The sequence below is a fragment of the Notamacropus eugenii genome, chromosome 5, assembly GCF_028372415.1.
Source record: "Notamacropus eugenii isolate mMacEug1 chromosome 5, mMacEug1.pri_v2, whole genome shotgun sequence".
Classification (NCBI taxonomy): domain Eukaryota; kingdom Metazoa; phylum Chordata; class Mammalia; order Diprotodontia; family Macropodidae; genus Notamacropus; species Notamacropus eugenii.
The window spans coordinates 234,463,287-234,482,341 of record NC_092876.1 but is presented as its reverse complement, the minus strand read 5'-3'; the positions used below and the strand labels follow the sequence as shown (position 1 = coordinate 234,482,341).

Genomic DNA, 19,055 nt, shown 5'->3' with positions numbered 1-19,055 from the left:
CTCTCTTTTCATTACTCTGTTGTCTCCTGGTGCTTCTATCTCATTCCTCTATCCTGGATCACTGTCTCCAACTCATTAAATCTGGATGTCCTCTCACATTCTGCCTCATGTAATTTTTTTTTCTCACCACCTTCTTTCTTAGTGATCTCATCAGCTCCATTTGGTTGAATGGTAATTTCTCTCTAATAATTTCAAAAACAACACCAAAATATATAGGTCTAGGAAGCACCTGTCTCCTGACTTTCAGACCTAATCAGTCAACATGCATTCATTAAGTATCTCATGTTATCAATATGTACAAATTGGAAGGGGTTTATCTTCCCCCAAAATTTATTACTCCACTAAACTTTCCTATTTCTACTGAGGATACTGCTTTCTTTCCAGTCAATCTTCTATTCTCTAAGAGTCATCTCCAACTCTTCACTCTCCCTCATTCCCTATATCATATCAATTAACTAATCTTGCCACTTCTGCCTCTATAACATCCCAGGCAACTCCTTTCTTTCTACTCACATGAACCACTACTATCCTAGTTGGGGGTCATATAATCTCTTGCTCAGACTATTGAAATAGCCTCAATTTTAAAAAAATTCTTAATTTTATTGATATCTTTTGGGATGACCATACCTTCTACGAAATAATATTTTTAAATAATAAAAAGGAGTAAGAAGAGGAAAAAATTAGCAAAACCAATCAATACACCAAAAATATCTGAAAATACAATATTCCACATCTTTATACCATCCACCTCTGCAAAGGAGTTGAGGACTAAGGAGGTAGTCTCTTCTCACATCTCCACTTTGGGCCATACTTGCTCTTTAAATTTTGAAAAATTATTTATGTTGAGTTACAGAGATTCAAAGTTTCTTCTGATATATCCTGCTGATTTCCTTTCAATGCTTATAAATTTGGACTAATGTGACTGGCTTCTTTGTAGAATAAGCGCTTTATCCTCTACAGTACTTGTAGACTGAATGGCTTAAAACTGATAATTCTTTCTGGCTTGGACTGTAGCAAAATCTTTGAGAGCAGGGTCACAGTACATATTATACTTTTATGGGTTTTGCCTTGGAAGGGAGGAATATTGAGGGCATGACCATTATCTCTTTCAGAGATCTTTCCTGCATGGTACAAAAGGATCAGAACATAAGTGGAGAGTAGTCTCAGATTAGTATTTTTTTAAAAAAAAATGTTTGACTTTTATTTCCTTTAGAATTATATTTTAATTATCTTTTTCTAAAAATGATTTCCTTCTAAAGGAAAGAGGTAAACAACCAGAATCACTGAAAAGGAAACCACAAATAATGAAGTTTCAACTCTGGCATCACTCTGGAGAACCAGGTACACTATATCATCTACTACAAGTGGGATTTCAAAATAGTAGAACATCTTTAGAGTGCAACATAACGATATCCTGGTCAGGTTACAAAAATTATAGTGTACAACCCTACATCCCTGAGATGCCTTTATTTGGAATATACTAAATGAAGGAAAAGTAGTATGTGTACACATATATTTATAGTAGTATTATATTACTCCAAAAACCTTGAGATACATGAAATGCCTTACAAATAAAGAAATGTCTGAATAAGTTCTAGCTGACCAATATAAAGGAATAAATAAAACAAGAAACTAAAATCAGTCTGCATAAAGAATAAAAAGAAATCTGGAAACATATATGCAAAATGAGGAAAATAGAAAAAGGGTATATAGAAACACATATGTGTACTTGGAATGAAAAGGAAAGGATGTAGCTATAGAAATGGATGGATAAAATATTAAAGGGGACGTGAGCCAATCATTGATAAGTTGGTATGGATATTATACAGGTAGCAATTAATGTAATCTAATATATTAGAACCCAAAGCTTATGGCTCCGAAGTCAGCACTCTCTCTGCTTATAACACATGCTCTTGGTTTTTCTCTTCCAGAGAAATTGAATTTCATAAAAGGGAACTAGTAATAAAAAGTGCTCTGAGAAGGAAAGTCCAGAAAGATGCCGAATTCCTCAAAACAGCATATGCCATGGTGAGCCAGTTCAATTCATGAACAATTTTCCCATTTCTATTCCACAATGATTTATAGTGTGTCTGTTTGTATGCACTCTCATGGATGTTGTGGGATACAAACAATTAGGAAGAAGAGGAAAAGGAGATGAGAAAGAAAAGGAGTAGAAAGAGGAGAAAGGAAGGGGGAAAGGGGAGGAGAGGGAGAGGAAGAGAAGAAAGAAAAGGAGGGGAAGAGGTGAAGAAGGAAGAGGAGAGGAAGAAGGAAGAAGAGAAAAGGAAGAGAAGGAGGAGAAAAAGAAAAGGAGGGGAGAAAGAGAAGAAAAGGAGGAGGAAAAAGAGGAACAGAAAAAGGAGAAGGAAGAGAAAGAGGAGGATATTTAAGAAAGGAATAAAAGCAAGGCTCCCAACTTGGGAATAAGTGGCAGTTTTGTCGGGAAGTCAAAAACAGGAATGTTTTTGAAGAGTGAATGCCACTTACTTTATTCCTAAGAATTCTGAATTAGGGAGGGATTTTTTAAAGTAGCATAATATTATGCTTTTCAAGTGCCATTAGTAATATGTATTCACTATTGATTCACAAGTGTGTGTTTCCAAGTCAAGATCCCAGGTGACTCATTCCCATCTATTAAAAAAGCATATATATAGATTTGTCATGATCACATAATTGTATGGGAAATGGATGGTGCTTTCAAATCATTCTCTTAAGACCAAACAATTTTTCTCAATCTTCACAACCATTACTTTGCTTATGAAGGCTGCTTTCCTAGATCATGAAAAGCAAACTTGACAACATAGAACTGATGCCAATAAGAGGCAGAAGTCGCCTTTAAATCATCTATCCCAACTCCCCAGCATCATTAGCTAGTTTTGTAGCTCAGCATGACTCAGATTTATAGTCAGCATGACTCAGTTTATAATATGCCAACAGTCATATAGCTGGTTTATTTAGTTTCCAGTTACAATTCTTAAGTCCAGAAAGAAGAATAGATGATTAGGCTTTGAAGGATTTGATGAACTGGGATTGGTAGAAAGATGGAAAAAATGATGCTGTTGCAGCTGCTGCTGCTGCTGATAACTAACATTTATATAGCATTAACTACATGCTTTCAAGTACTATGCTGAGCACTTTTCAATTATTATCTTGCAGTCCTCACAACAACCCTGAGAAGTAGGTACTATGATGAAAAGTAATCTAGGTGGGAGAGATGGAGTGGGCAAAAGCACAGAGGTGGAAAGAGCAGTCTACGTACAATGAATTGTGAACTTAGTTGAATGATTTGGGAGAGTTGCTAAGGTGCAGAGTAATTAGAAATAGCTAGATCAGGGAATAGGCCATGATGGGTGTTGAGAATAAAAAATTAAAAACTGTGAATATAAGGGCCAGGAAGTTGGTGGTATGAGTGACAGTAATGAGGAAACAAGGAAATTACTTTTAAGATAATTATTTTCAACCAAAATGATATTGGGGTTTTTTGGGGGGAGGGGGGAATGTGATATATTTAGAGAATTCACATGGGCTCTCCATTATTATGGCTTCCCTTTTCTACCTATTCACAGGCCATCAATTTTATATATTTTAGAATGTTATGATAGATTGAGTTTCTAGAAGCTCCTTTAAAAAGTTATCTCCCCTTTTGGAAAATGGGTACATCTTCTAACATCCAGGCTTTCTGGTATTTCTTCAGCATTTCTCAAAGACTACTGACAGTGGTTCTGCCATTATGTAAGCAAGGTTTCTGTGCCCACTAGGATCATACCCAATCCTCTGCTCATTAGCAAAACAAAGTCCACACTCAGAGCCTTCCATCATCTAACTCCAAAGAGGTCTTTCCAGGCTTTTCCCTCACAATGCACCTTTACAAAACTGATACTGCAATACTCTGCCTTACTTGGCTTTTTCCAAATGCCTTATGCACCATCCAACTGGCATGTCCATACTCTTCTTCCTACCAGCAAAGCCACTATTTTATCTCTGACTCTACATATCTTGCCCTCCCTTCAAGTCAGCTTCAGCCCCTTTGTAAGAGGTTAAATATAAACCCTCTGTATTTAACATATCCTCCTAGCTAGAAGTAGTCTCTTCATTTTCCCTTTTTATTATAAGGAGTTGCACCATTCATAGAGCTGTTACATTTTTCTCTTATTTGTATGTGTGCATCTATATCTCTTCTATTTAATTACTGTATTATACATTTCTTTTTTTTAACTTTGAGTTCCAAATTCTCTCCCTTCTTCCCTCCCCACCACCATGGAGAAGGCAAGCAATCCAATATAGGTTTTACATGTGTAGTTATGCAAAACACCTCCATGATAATAATGTTGTGAAAGATTAACTACATTCCCTTTCATCCTATCCCACCCTCCAATAATTCTATTTTCTCCTTTGAACCCTATCCCTTTTTAAAAGTGTATGTTTCTGATCACCCCATCCCTCAATCTGCCCTCCCTTTCATTATCCCCCCACCTCTTATCCCCTTCTCCTCTATTTTCTTGTAGAGTGAGATACCCAATTGAGTGTATATTCCCTCTTCAAGCCAAATCCAATGAGAGTAAAGTTCACTCCTTCCTTCTCACCTCCTTCTTCTTTCCCTCCAGTATGAAATCTTTTTCTTGCCTATTTTATGTGAGATAATTTACTCCATTCTATCTCTCCCTTTCTCCTCCCAATATATTCCTCTCTCGATGCTTAATTTTATTTTTTAGATATCATCCCTTCATATTCAACTCACTGTGTGCCTTCCATCCACCCATCAGTCTATCATCTACCTACCTACCTACCTATCTATGTATCTATCTATCTATTTATGTATATATATATATATATATATATATATATATATATATATATATATATATATATATATATATATATAAAATCAATCTATTTCCTCCAACTACCCTAATACTGAGAAAAAGGTCTCATGAGCTACAAATATCTTTTATGTAGGAATGTAAACAGTTCAACTTTAATAAGTCTCTTATCATTTCTCTTTCCTATTTACCTTTTCATGCTTCTCTTGATTCTTGTATTTGAAAGCCAAATTTTCTATTCAGCTCTGGTCTTTTCATCAAGAATGCTTGGAAATCCTCTATTTCACTAAATGTCTCTTTTTTCTCCTGAAGTATGATACTCAGTTTTGCTGGGTAGGTGATTCTTGGTTTTAATCCTAGCTCCTCTGACCTCTGGAATACCATAGTCCAAGTCCTACAATTCCTTACTGTAGAAGCTGCTAGATCCTATGTCACTCTTATTGTGTTTCCACAATACTTGAATTGTTTCTTTCTGGCTGCTTGCAATATTTTCTCCTTGACCTGGGAACTTTGGAATTTGGCTACAATATTCCTAGGAGTTTTTCTTTTAAGAATTTTTTTACATAGGCAGTTGCTAGATTCTTTCAATGTCTACTTTACCCTCTGGTTCTAGAATGTCAGGACAGCTTTAATTGATAATTTCTTGAAAGATGATGTCTAGGCTATTTTTTAGGTTATGCCTTTTGGATAGTTCAATAATTTTTAAATTATCTCTCCTGGATCTATTTTCCAGATCAGCTATATTTCCAATGAGATATTTCACATTGTGTTCTATTTTTTCATTCTTTTGGTTCTGTTTTATAATTTCTTGATTTCTCATAAAGTCATTAGCTTCCATTTGCTCCATTCTAATTTTGAATGAATTATTTTCTTCAGTGAGCTTTTGGACCTCCTTTTCCATATCACTAATTCTGATTTTTAAGACATTCTTCTCCTCATTGGCTTCTTTGAACTTCTTTTGTCATCTGGGTTAGTCTATTTTTTAAGGTGTTATTTTCTTCAGTATTTTTTTTAAGGTCTCCTTTAGCAAGCTGTTGACTCTATTTTCGTGATTTTCTTACATCATTCTAATTTTTCTTTCAAATTTTTCCTCTACTTCTCTTACTTGATTTTCAAAATCCTTTTTGAAGCTCCTCCAGGGCCTGCAACCAATTCACATTCCTCTTGGAGGCTTTCAGTGTAGGAGCTTTGACTCTGCTGTCCTGCTCTGGTTATATACCCTGATCTTCCTTGTCACTAAAGTAAGATTCTATAGTCTGAGTTCTTTTATGATATTTACCTATCGTCCCAGACAAACACTTGACTTTCTAACTGTTTGTCAAGGTAGGACTGTGCTTCCAGTGGGGGTGAGAGTGGGGGTGAGTGTACTGTCCCAGTCTTTAGGGATTTTGTATCAGTTGTTGAATCCCCCACTAGCTGTGGGCCCAGAGCTCTGGAAGCAGCCTCTTCAACTGCAACTGCTTCTGCTGCTGCCATTGCTGCTACTGCTGCCACCATAGCAGCCACCACCATTGCTACCACCCCTACTGTCCTGGGACTGGGGCTGGGCAAGCCAGATAGCAAGCTTCTCTTTCACCCAGGTCCCACAAAGTTTTTCCCACTGACCTTCTTGGTATTTGTGATTTGAGAAGTCTGGAAACTGCCACAGCTGCCAATGATTCAGTCTCCTGAGGCCTGCTATGGCACATCTGTGCTAGTGCAGCCCATGCCAGACTATACTCCACTCTCTGCCTGGTTTGAAATACCCTTCTTGTAGATTTTCCAGATTGTCTTGGGTTAGGGATTTGTTTCACTCTGTCATTTTGTGGGTTCTGTAGCTCTAGAAATTGCTTAGAGTCATTTTTAGAGGTATTTGGAGGGTTTTGGAGGAGAACTCAGGAAAGGGTCCCTGCTTTTACTCCACCATCTTGAAGAATCAAGCTACCCCTTGTATTATACATTTCTTAAAGGCAGAGGCCATGTATTTTCAATTTCATCTCTCCCACAGAAGCAGACAAGCAACTTTCAGGTAAATAAATATATGATGAGTGAATGAACTGTAATGAGTTTACTGAGGAGCAGGTAGTGCAAAGATGCACTGGGCAGGGAAAATATCATCTACTCAGGAAAATGAGTTATGAAAGTAAAGAGAGTTTTAAAAATAAGCTGGAATAATTGGAAAATGAAAGAACAAGCATATTTTGAAAATTTTCAGATATCAGAAGCTGAAAACAAATTATCAGCCTGTGAAAAGAAAACCACAATTAAGATGGACATGGAGTCAAAATTGGGAGAAAAAGAACCTCCATCTGTGAACATTTCTGGAGGAGTGAGAGAGGCCTGTGAATCTTCCAGTTTAGGTAAGTCTGAACCAATGTTGTGAGTCAGAAACAATCAAGTATCTCAAGGTCTATTGTTATATTTTTAAAAATTCAAGAGCAGACCGCAAGGATAAAAATCCCTTTTCTCCTGGTTTGGGCAATTTGTACTTTTCTCTTTTCCCATTTTCAAGATACTTTTTTTGTGTTTTTAGCATCAACATATTTGAGAAAATTAGCAAGTTTAGATTCTCCTTTTGCCTTAATATGATTTCCCCAATAGCTACTCCCCCCTCTCATTGAGACAGAAAGAAAACCCTGCTATAAATACATATGGTCAAGAAAAAACAAGTTTCTATGCAGTTCCAATAATTTCATTAGAAATGCTTACAAACCCTCTATTTCATTGGAGACCCTTTTTTCCTCTGTAGAACTATACTCAGTTTTGCTATTTTATAGATGTGACTGCTAGATTAGATTATATGTGATTGAGTATGTTTTTTGTGTGTTTTTCCTTTTCTGATTTTCACAAGATTTTTTTTCTTTAACCTGAAAGCTCTAGATATTTGTTACAGTATTCCCAGGGCTTTTCATTTTTGGATGCTTTCAAGAAAGTGATTGTTTGGTTCTTTCTATTTCCACTTAGCCCACTAGTTCTAAGAGATTTGAGAGGGATTTCTTTTATTATTTCTTTTGTTGTGATTTTAGCTCTTTTTTTAGGTCCTTGGGGTTAAGTGGGTTAAGCCCAGAGTCACACAGCTAGTAAGCATCTCAAGACAGATTTGAATTCAGGTCCTCCTGACTTCAGCACCATTCCTCTATCCACTGAACCACTTACCTGCTCCAATTTTAGCTCTTTTTAAAAAGAAACTTTTATACCTTCCAGAAAATTTAGCTGATCTTGTGTCCAAGCTGTTTTTCCTTGAATATCTATAGGTGTTTTAGAGTCCTTCTCTTGTGTTCTGTTTTGTTTGGGTTTTTCTCATGGTTTTTCCCATTCATTTTAATTCTTCCATGCAACATGACTAATGTGAAAATGTGTTTAATAAGAATGTATGTGTAGAACCCATATAAGATTGCATGTTGTCTCAAGGAAGGAGGGGGGGAAATCTAAGATTTATGGAAGTGATTGTACAAAACTGAAAACAAATAAGTTTTTTTAAAAAGAGAATTCTGATGGAGGTGTGCAGCCAAGATGGTGGAGTAAAAGCACGGATTTGCAACAACTCTCCCCCCCAAACCCAGCCAAATACATGTAAAAAATGACTCTAAACTAATTCCAGAGCTACAGAAGCCAGAAAATGCTAGAGTGAAACAAATCTCCAGCCCAAGACAGCCTGGAAGGTCAACAGGAAGTGTCTATCATGCTGTGTTGGGAGCAGAGATCAGTCCAGTGTGGGCCACGCAGGCACAGACAGGACCTGGGCAGACCTCAAGGGGACTGAATCACTGGCAGCTGTGACAGTTTCCTGACTTCACAACACCAAAATGCTGAGGACTAATTGGAAGGTCAATGGAAAAAAACTGTGGGACCTGTCTGAGAGAGTAGAGTGGTCTGATCCCAGCCCCAGGGCAGCAGAGTGAGTGGAGGAGCCTGCAGGAGCCACAGTAACAGCAGGGCAGCTGTTGTTTCTGGAGTTCTAGGCCCACAGATTATGGGGGGATCAAGTGACTGACAATATACCCCCACACACACTCCTACTGGAAGCAAAGAACTACCTTGACAAAGAGCTGAAAAGTCAAGTAAATGGATGGGAAAATGAGCAAAAAGTGGAAAAAGAATCAGACTATAGAATCTTACTTTGGTGACAAGGAAGACCAAAATATACAAACAGAAGACGACAACAAAGTCAAATCTCCTACATCCAAAGCTTCTAAGAAAAATATAAATTGGTCTCAGGCCATGGAAGAGCTAAAAATAGGATTTTGAAAATCAAATAAGAGAACTAGAGGAAAAATTGGAAAGAGAAATGAGAGTGATGCAAGAAAATCATGAAAAACAAGTGCTTGCTAAAGTGGACCCAAAAATAATGAAGGAAATAACACCCTAAAAAACAGACTAACCCAAATGGCAAAAGAGTTCCGAAAAGCCAATGAAGAAAAGAATGCCTTAAATAGCACAATTGGTCAAATGGAAAAGGAGGTTCAAAAGCTCACTGAAGAAAATAATTCCTTAAAGATTAGAATGGAGCAGATGGAAACTAATGACTTTATGAAAAATCAAGAAATTATAAAACTAAACCAAAGTAATGAAAAAATAGCAGAAAATTTGAAATAGCTCATTGAAAAAACAAATGATCTAGAAAACAGATCTAGGAGACACAATTTAAAAGTTATCAGATTGCCTGAAAGCCAGGAACAAAAAAAGAACCTAGACATCATATTTCAAGAAATTATCAAGTAAAACTGCCCTGATATTCTAGAAATAGAGGGTAAAAGAGATATTGAAAGAATCCACTGATCACCTCCTGAAAGAGATTCCAAAATAAAAAATCCTAGGAATATTGTAGCCAAATTCCAGAGTTCCCATGTCAAGGAGAAAATATCACAAGCAGCCAGAAAGAAACAATTCAAGTATTGTGTAAATACAATCAGGGTAACACAAGATGTAGCAGCTTCTACATTAAGGGATTGGAGGGCTTGGAACATGATATTCCAGAGGTCAGCCGAGCTAGGATTAAAACCAAGAATCACCTACTCAGCAAAACTGATTATCATACTTCAGGAGAAAAATTCATCATTCAGTGAAATAGAGGACTTTCAAGCATTCTTGATGAAAAGATCACAGCTGAATAGAAAATTTGACTTTCAAATACAAGAATCAAGAGAAGCATGAAAAGGTAAATAGGAAAGAGAAATCATAAGGAATTTACTAAAGTTGAACTGTTTACATTCCTACATGGAAAGATAATATTTGTAACTCTTGAGACTGTTCTCAGTATTAGGGTAGTTGGAGGGATTATATACATATAGACAGAGAGGGCACAGAGTGAGTTGAAAATGAAGGGATGATATCCAAAAAAAAATAAAATTAAGGGATGGGAGATGAATATATTGGGAGGAGAAAAGAAGAAATAGAATGGGGTAAATTATTTCTCACACAAAAGAGGCAAGAAAAATCTTTTTCAGTGGAGGGGAAGAGGGGAAAGGTGAGATGAAAAGAATGGACCTTGATCTTATCGGATGTGGCTTAAGGAGGGAATAAGATGCACACTCAATTTGGTAGGAAACTCTATCTTACACTATAGGAAAATAGGGGGAAGGGGTTAAATAGGGGTGAGGGGAGGAGAGAGGGCAAGTGGGAGGAGGGAATAAATAGAAGTAAACACTTTTGAGGATGGACAGGGTCAAAAGAGACAATAGAATAAATGAGTAGGATAGGATGGAGGGAAATATAGTTAGTCTTCCACAACATGACTGTTATGGAAGTGTTTTGCATGTCTACACATGTATAACCTATATCGAATTGCTTGCCTTCTCAGTGGGGGTGCATGGGGAGGGAAGGAAGGAGGGAGAGAATTTGGGAACTCAAAGTTTTAAAAACAAATGTTAAAAATGTTAAAAACAACTGGGAAATAAGACATACAGGCAATGGGGTATAGAAATCTATCTTGCCTTACAAGAAAATAGATGGGATGGGGATAAGAGAATGGAGGGGTGCGATAGAAGGGAGGGAAGATTGTGGGAAGGGTTAATTGGAATGCATGCTGTTTTGGGGTGGAGAAACAGGAGAGATGGAGAGAAAATTTGGAACTCAAAATCTTGTGGAGGTAATGTTGAAAATTAAAAATAAATTAAATTTTTAAAAAAGAAAAACTAAAAGATGACAATAAAAATTTTAAGCGGAAAAAACCTAAAAAAAGACACACACCCCCCCAAAATTAAAAGTCTGATCTGTTTTAGGATTCATTCTTTCAAGGCATGGCCATACAGAAGAATACTTTTAGTTTAGATGACATTAAGACGGAATCACTTGAGATACGTAATTGCTAGCATATAAAATGGAGAAAATTATGGAGAATAGCTATCCTAGCTGTTTGACGGACAACATTCACATTAGGTTCACTATAAAATGTAGCTTCTATGTAACACTGCTTACCTATACTCTTACTTTGTATCATGAAGCCTAGAACTTTGCAAACAAGTATAAGTGTTGCAAGAGTTGTCCACTACATGTAGCAAGGGGGTGTCATCATGTGGTTCAAAAGGAGGAAGACCATCCACCTCTGTTACTTAATATTGTACTAGAAATGTTGGCTATAGCAATAAGAGGAAAAAGAAATTAAAGGAATTAGAATAGGCAATGAGGAAACAAAACTATCTCTCTTTGCAGATATGTTATACTTAGAAAATCCTAGAGAATCACCTAAAAAACTACTTGAAATTATTTACATTTTTAGCAAAGTTGCAGGATACAAAATAAACCCACATAAATCATCAGCATTTCTATATATTACCAACAAAAACCAGTAGCAAGAAACAGAGAAATTCCATTTAAAATAACTGCAGATGACATAAAATACTTGGGAGTCTACCTGCCAAGACAAACCCAGTAACTACATGAACACAGCTATAAAACACTTTCCACACAAATTAAGTCAGATCTAAACAACTGGGAAAATGTTAATTGCTCATGGGTAGGCTAAGCCCATACAATAAAAATGATAATTCTGCCTAAAATTAATCTATTTATTCAATGCCATACCAAACTATCAAAAAAATTATTTTATAGTTAGAAAAACATAATAGTAAAATTTGTCTTGAAGAACAAAAGTTTGAGGATGTCAAATGAATCAATGAAAAATAATTGAAAGAGGTCCTGCCATATTAGCAAACTGTATTACAAAGTGGTAATTATCAAAACAAATTTGGTACTGGTTAAGATACAGAGTGGTGGATCAGTGGAATAGATCACGTACAAATTATATTACAGTAAATGACCATAGTGTAATCCAGTATGTGATAAACCCAAAGATCCAAGCTTTTGGAACAAAACTCACTATTTAACAAAAACTCTTGGGAAAACTGGAAAACAGTATGGCAGAAACTAGGTATAAACCAACATCTCCCACTGTATACAAAGATAAAGTTAAAATGGTACACTATTTAGATATAAAGGTTAATACTATAAGCAAATTAGGAGAGCAAGTAATAGTTTACCTGTCAGATTTGTAGAGAATGGAAGAATTTATGACCAAACAAGAGATAAAGAACATTATGAAATACAAAATGGATAATATTGATTAACATTAATTGAAAAGCTTTTTGCACAAAACCAGTGCAACCAAGATCAGAAAAAAATTAGCAGAAAATTGGGAAATAATTTTTACAACCAGTGTCTCTGGTAAAGGCCTCATTTCTCAAATATATAGAGAACTCAGTCAAATTTATAAAAATACAAGTCATTCCCCAATTGATAAGTGGTCAAAAGATATGAACAGGCAATTTTCAGACAAAATCAAAGCTATCTATAGTCATATAAAAAAATACTCTAAATCACAATTGATCACAGAAAAGCAAATCAAAACAACTCTGAGATATCACCTCACACCAAACATGACCAAAAAAAGGAAAATGTTGGATGTTAGAGGGGATGTGGGAAAACTGAGACACCAATATATTATTGGTAAAGTTGTGAACTGATCCAACCTTTCTGGAGAGCAATTTGAAACTCTGCCCTATAAAGCTGTGCATACCCCTTGATCCAGCATTACCACTGCTAGGTCTATATCCCAATGATATAAAAAAAAAAAAAAGGGAAAAGTACCTACTGGTAAAAAAATATTTATATCTGCTCTTTTTTGTGGTGGTTAAGAATTGGAAATCAAAAGAATGCCTATCAGTTGGGGAATGGCTGAACAAAGTGTGGTATACAATTGTAATGGAATATTATTGTACTATGAAAAATGACAAGCAGGATGATTTCAGAAAAGCCTGGAAAGACTTACATGAACTGATACATAGCAAAGTGAATGGAACCAGGAGAACATTGTACACAGTAACAGCAATATCACTCAATGAATAATTGTGAATGACTTAGTATTCTCAGTAATACAATAATCCAAGATGATACCAAAGAACTACTGATGAAGCATACTCCAGACCAAGAACTGATATTGACAGAATACATACTGAAGCATGCAATTGTCACTTTCATCTTATCTTTTATTCGAGTCTTCTCATACAAAATTACTAATATGAAAGTGTTTTACATAATAACACATAATATTTAACAATTGCCCATGTATAACCTATATCTTCCTGCTTGCCATCTCAGGGAAGAAGGAAGAGAGAGGGACAGAATTTGGAACTCAAAACTTGAAATAAAAATGTTAAAAAATTGAAGAAAAAAAAAAGAGGCCAAATACACCTCTCTGGTCTCTTCTCTCTTGACCCACTCCTTTCTTCAAGGGAGATTTTCATTGTTGACAAGAGGAGCAACAGGACACAGGAGACTGCTCTACGCTCCTCAGAGAGTGAGGGTACTAAGCTAGAATTATATCCATCTGCTTCTTTAAATACTATTATTCTAACTTCTAATCACTATTTCATTATGGGGAAAAGAGGAGGACCCCAAGTTTTGTATCCAAGATTTGAGTACTTGCCCATCAAGTACCAATTCCACAATGACTGCACATAGCAATAATCAAATCAAAGGAAAATGGAATTCAGAGAACGTTTACATAGGAAAAAATATATCAAACAAGGGACCAAGGTAATTCACTTTAAGATAGAGAGTCCTAGATCTTACTAAAGGGGAAGTTCTCCAAAGTCTCAAGTGCAGCAAGATGGGGAGAGAGACAAGATAGAAACTGCCAGGACCTCTCATGTCCCTCTCATGATTCCTCCCTGAGTCTTCTTTCTGCAACCTAAAGTAGGACTGGCATCTTCCATCTTCTCTTTGCAAGTTGGAAGGCAGAAGTGCCTAAAACAACTGCAGAAAAGCTAGAAGAACACTAAAGAGAGAGACTTGAAGAGACCAAAGCTATCCTCTGCCACTTTCGCCCACTCTACCCTGCTCCTTACACAGGTGCAAAGCATTTATCTTCACAAAGTTGGAGAGTCCTACAGCAATGGGCTTTGAGACTCAGATCACATAAGCTTAGAAGAGAACAAGCTGGTGGATTAGAAACTATCTGAATTAGGATGAGTATTACATTCTTTCTTTGCTTGTCTTTCTTTTACCCTCTTCATGCTAACTACCATGAACATGACCTTGTTAGGCTGATTGAATTTATTTTGTGGACTTAATCAGCATTTTGTTTCCCTAAATCCATCTTTATTTGGAAGAGAAGATGGCAAATATTTACTTCAACCCAATTGTCATTTTATAAGTGAAGAAAATGAAATACCAGAAGTTTAGTTAGCTAGCTAGTCCAGGGGTGGGGAACTGGTGGCCACAAGGCCACATGTGACCCTCTAGGTCCTCAAGTGTAGTCTTTTGATTGAATCCAAACTTCACAGAACAAGTCCCCTTAATAAAAGGATTTGTTGTGTAAAACTTGGACTTAGGAGGCTGCACTCAAGGACTCAGATGTCCAAATATGGCCTCAAGGCTGCAGGTTCCCCATCCCTGAGATAGTCACATAGTGTAGAGACTTTGAGACTCCTTGCTCCTAATACTGTGTTCTAGATACTACACCATGCATGCTGCCAAGATGATGACAAGGTTCCCTACCCAACTATGGGACATTCTTTTTTTTTTTTAATTTATTTATTAATTTAACTTTTAACATTCATTTTCACAGAATTTTGGGTTCCAAATTTTCTCCCCCCTTGTCCCCTTCCCCCACCCCAAAACACCAAGTATTTCAATTGCCCCCATCACCAATCTGCTCTCTCCTCTATCATCCCTCTCTGCCCTTGTCTCCATCCTCTCCTTTGTCCTGTAGGGCCAAATAACTTTCTATACCCCTTTACCTGTATTTCTTATTTCCTAGCAGCAAGAACAGTACTCAACAGTTGTTCCTAAAACTTTGAGTTCCAACTTCTTTTCCTCCCTTTCTCCCCAGCCCCTCCCTTTGGAAGGCAAGCAATTCAATATAGGCCAAATCAGGGTAGTTTTGCAAATGATTTCCATAATAGTCGTGTTGTATAAGACTAACTATATTTCCCTCCATCCTATCCTGCCCCCAATTACTTCTATTCTCTCTTTTGAACCTGTCCCTCCCCATGAGTGTCGACCTCAAACTCCTCCCTCCTCCCCATGCCCTCCCTTCCATCATCCCCCCCACCCTGTTTATCCCCTTATCCCCCACTTTCCTGTATTGTAAGATAGGTTTTCATACCAAAATGAGTGTGCATTTTATTCCTTCCTTTAGTGGAATGTGATGAGAGTAAACTTCATGTTTTTCTCTCACCTCCCCTCTTTTTCCCTAAACTAAAAAAGTCTTTTGCTTGCCTCTTTTATGAGAGATAATTTCCCCCATTCCATTTCTCCCTTTCTCCTCCCATATATCTCTCTCTCACTGCTTGATTTCATTTTTTTTAAGATATGATCCCATCCTCTTCAATTCACTCTGTGCACTCTGTCTCTTTGTGTGTGTGCATGTGCATGTGTGTGTAATCCCACCCAGTACCCAGATACTGAATAGTTTCAAGAGTTACAAATATTGTCTTTCCATGTAGGAATGTAAACAGTTCAACTTTTATAAGTCCCTTATGACTTCTCTTTGCTGTTTACCTTTTCATACTTCTCTTGATTCTTGTGTTTGAAAGTCAAATTTTCTTTTCAGCTCTGGTCTTTTCATCAAGAATGCTTGAAAGTCCTCTATTTCATTGAAAGACCAATTTTTCCCCTGAAGTATTATACTCATTTTTGCTGGGTAGGTGATTCTTGGTTTTAGTCCTAGTTCCTTTGACTTCTGGAATATCCTATTCCATGCCCTTTGATCCCTTAATGTAGAAGCTGCTAGATCTTGTGTTATCCTGATTGTATTTCCACAGTACTTGAATTGTTTTTTTCTAGCTGCTTGCAATATTTTCTCTTTGACCTGGGAACTCTGGGATTTGGCCACAATGTTCCTAGGAGTTTCTCTTTTTGGATCTTTTTCAGGTGGTGATCGGTGGATTCTTTCAATATTTATTTTGCCCTCTGGTTCTAGAATATCAGGGCAGTTTTCCTTGATAATTTCATGAAAGATGATGTCTAGGCTCTTTTTTTGATCATGGCTTTCAGGTAGGCCCATAATTTTTAAGTTGTCTTTCCTGGATCTATTTTCCAGGTCAGTTGTTTTTCCAATGAGATATTTCACATTATCTTCCATTTTTTCATTCTTTTGGTTTTGTTTTGTGATTTCTTGGTTTCTCATAAAGTCATTAGCCTCCATCTGTTCCATTCTAATTTTGAAAGAACTATTTTCTTCAGTGAGCTTTTGAATCTCCTTTTCCATTTGGCTAATTCTGCTTTTGAAAGCATTCTTCTCCTCATTGGCTTTTTGAACCTCTTTTGCCAATTAAGTTAGCCTATTTTTCAGGGTGTTATTTTCTTCAGCATTTTTTTGGGTCTCCTTTAGCAGGGTGTTTAATTGCTTTTCATGCTTTGCTTGCATGTCTCTCATTTCTCTTCCCAGTTTTTCCTCCACCTCTCTAACTTTATTTTCAAAATTTTTTGAGCTCTTTTTGAGCTCTTCCATGGTCTGAGCCCATTGAGTGGGCTGGGATACGGAAGCCTTGACTTCTATGTCTTTCCCTGATGGTGAGCATTGTTCTTCCTCATCAGAAAGGAAGGGAGGAAATGCCTGTTCACCAAGAAAGTAACCTTCTATAGTCTTGGTTTTTTTCCCTTTTCTGGGCATTTTCCCAGCCAGTGACTTGACTTCTGAATATCCTCTTCACACTCACTTCACCTCCAGATCCTCCCAGCCAGCACTTGGGGTCTGAGATTCAAATGCTGCTCCCCAGCCTCAGGGCTTCCGCGGGGGCGGGGCTGCTATTCAGTGTGAGATCAAGTTTAGGTGCTCAGGTGGGGGCAGGGCTGCCTCAGGGGCTCAGTTCCCTCAGGGGGTTTATGCAGAGACCTTCAACAATGGATCCAGGCTCCTGCCTGCTTGGGGAGCCCTGGTCTGCTCCCATCTCCACTGCTGCCTCCCAAGGGGGCCTGAGTTATGGGGGCACCCCACTCCGCTCTCGACCCGCCAAAGAGACCCTCTCACCGACCCTTGTCACCTGTGGGTGGAGGGACCCACGCGGCTGCTGGAGATTCTATCCCTGAATCCTGCTCGGATCTGCTCCCCACTTGGATCTGCTCCTCTCGGTGCCGGGTGGCCAATGCAGGGCTGGGCTCTGCTCCGCGTCTGCAGCAAGAAGAACCTTTTGTGAGAGGTTTTCAGGCTCTCTGGAACAGAAATCTCATCCGCTTCACTCTTCTGTGGCTTCTGCTGCTCCAGAATTTATTGGCAGTTCTTTTGTACAGATATTTTATGGGCTGTGGTTTTGGAGCTAGCGTATGTGTGTGTTTCTACTCCGCCATCTTGGCTCCACCCCTCTATGGGATATTCTTGTTCTTTACTCATAAATGTAGATAGTTTTCAGTGTTTTACTTGCTGAATTGTTCTTATTCCTAGATGCAAGAAAGAAGAGAGCATCATCACCTGCACAAAGATCTCTACTGGTAAAGGCTGCAAGAAGGCTTGCAAGATGGCTCTGGTAATACTTCTGTTGTGCCTTTTAATGAAAAAAATTAGAACGGAATAAATAAAAGTTTCTTCCTCCTTGGCATTAGTTGTTTGTATACCATTTTGCTTTCTTGCTTTCACTTATCTTTGTCTTAGAGAGCCCTTTTAATCATGTCCAGTGACTCCCAATGTTGCCATTGTCCTCAAATGGATGATGAAGTGGTAGAAAGAAGGCTAAATATGCAACCAAGGGACCTGCCTTCAAATTCTGGGTCTCCTACTTTACCTGTTTGCCAATAGGCAAGAGGCATTTATCTACTCTGGATCTCAGGTTCCTCATCTAACAAATGAAAATGCAGATCTAGAATGACATCCACATTCTGACTATGATCCTAGGAACATCTGACCAAGTCATAGCATAAAAGCAAGTAGACAGAACCCTGTAGTTGTGTGCAGGATTGAATAATCATCCATATTTGGAATGGATTTATACAGATTGACTGTGACATTTTAAAGTGCTATCCAAATTCAGAATCAATATCTAAGAATTCATTATGGAAAAGATGGCAAATCTTATGTTAACATCCACTCGATTGTACACACACACACACACACACACACACACACACACATACATACACACACAACATACACACATATGTTTGCCTATCCATTGTATGGCAAGTAAATCTCTTCAGTGTGATTACATTTCTAACATGGATCCTTGCCTGTGTATTAAAACATGCCTTCTTTCATCACCTGAGAGTTCAGAATGTTCAGAAAAACATTGGGCAAAAAATAAAAAGATCAAAAAACTGAAGTGAAGGTAATACTTGTAAAGCATTTTTCAAACCTTAAAGTGCTATATACATGCTAGCTATCATCATCATTATTAATATTATTTGAATATTGCCAGGCCTAGAGGCCTGAGGGCTACCCGAGTCTTACCTTACCTGTCCCAGGTCTTCGGTTGGCCAAACCGGATAAACGTATGAGAGAAGAGACTTTCCGGAGTCGAACAAGGGTTAGGCTTTATTCAGGGTCCTGGTTACATGTGCAGGGGGAGCTCTTCCTTAGGAGGGAGAGAGAAATCTCCCAAGGAGGCAAAGATCTTACAGTAAGAGATTGGAAGTAGAAGTGTAAGTGGGGAGAGAGGGGGAGGGGAGAGCGAAGAGAGGAAAAACGGAGCCTTCTATCCTGTCAGGGCCCCTCCGCGCTAAGAGCGCCTTCAGGCTTTCCTGACCCTAATTAAGCTCTCCGGCAGTGTAGTTTGCACCTGAATACCGTGCCTGTTAGATAACAATAGGTGTGCCCAGATCCGG

At 37.8% G+C, this 19,055-nt stretch overlaps 1 long non-coding RNA gene across 1 annotated transcript; it reads left to right on the top strand.

Annotated features, from left to right (window-relative positions):
- Nucleotides 1-1,257: 1,257 nt before the first annotated feature.
- LOC140505869 (uncharacterized) lies at nucleotides 1,258-17,836 on the top strand. The gene is made up of 4 exons (XR_011967686.1): nucleotides 1,258-1,341; nucleotides 1,932-2,028; nucleotides 7,015-7,159; nucleotides 17,683-17,836. It is a non-coding gene; the product is annotated as an uncharacterized lncRNA (long non-coding RNA).
- The last annotated feature ends 1,219 nt before the right edge of the window (nucleotides 17,837-19,055 follow it).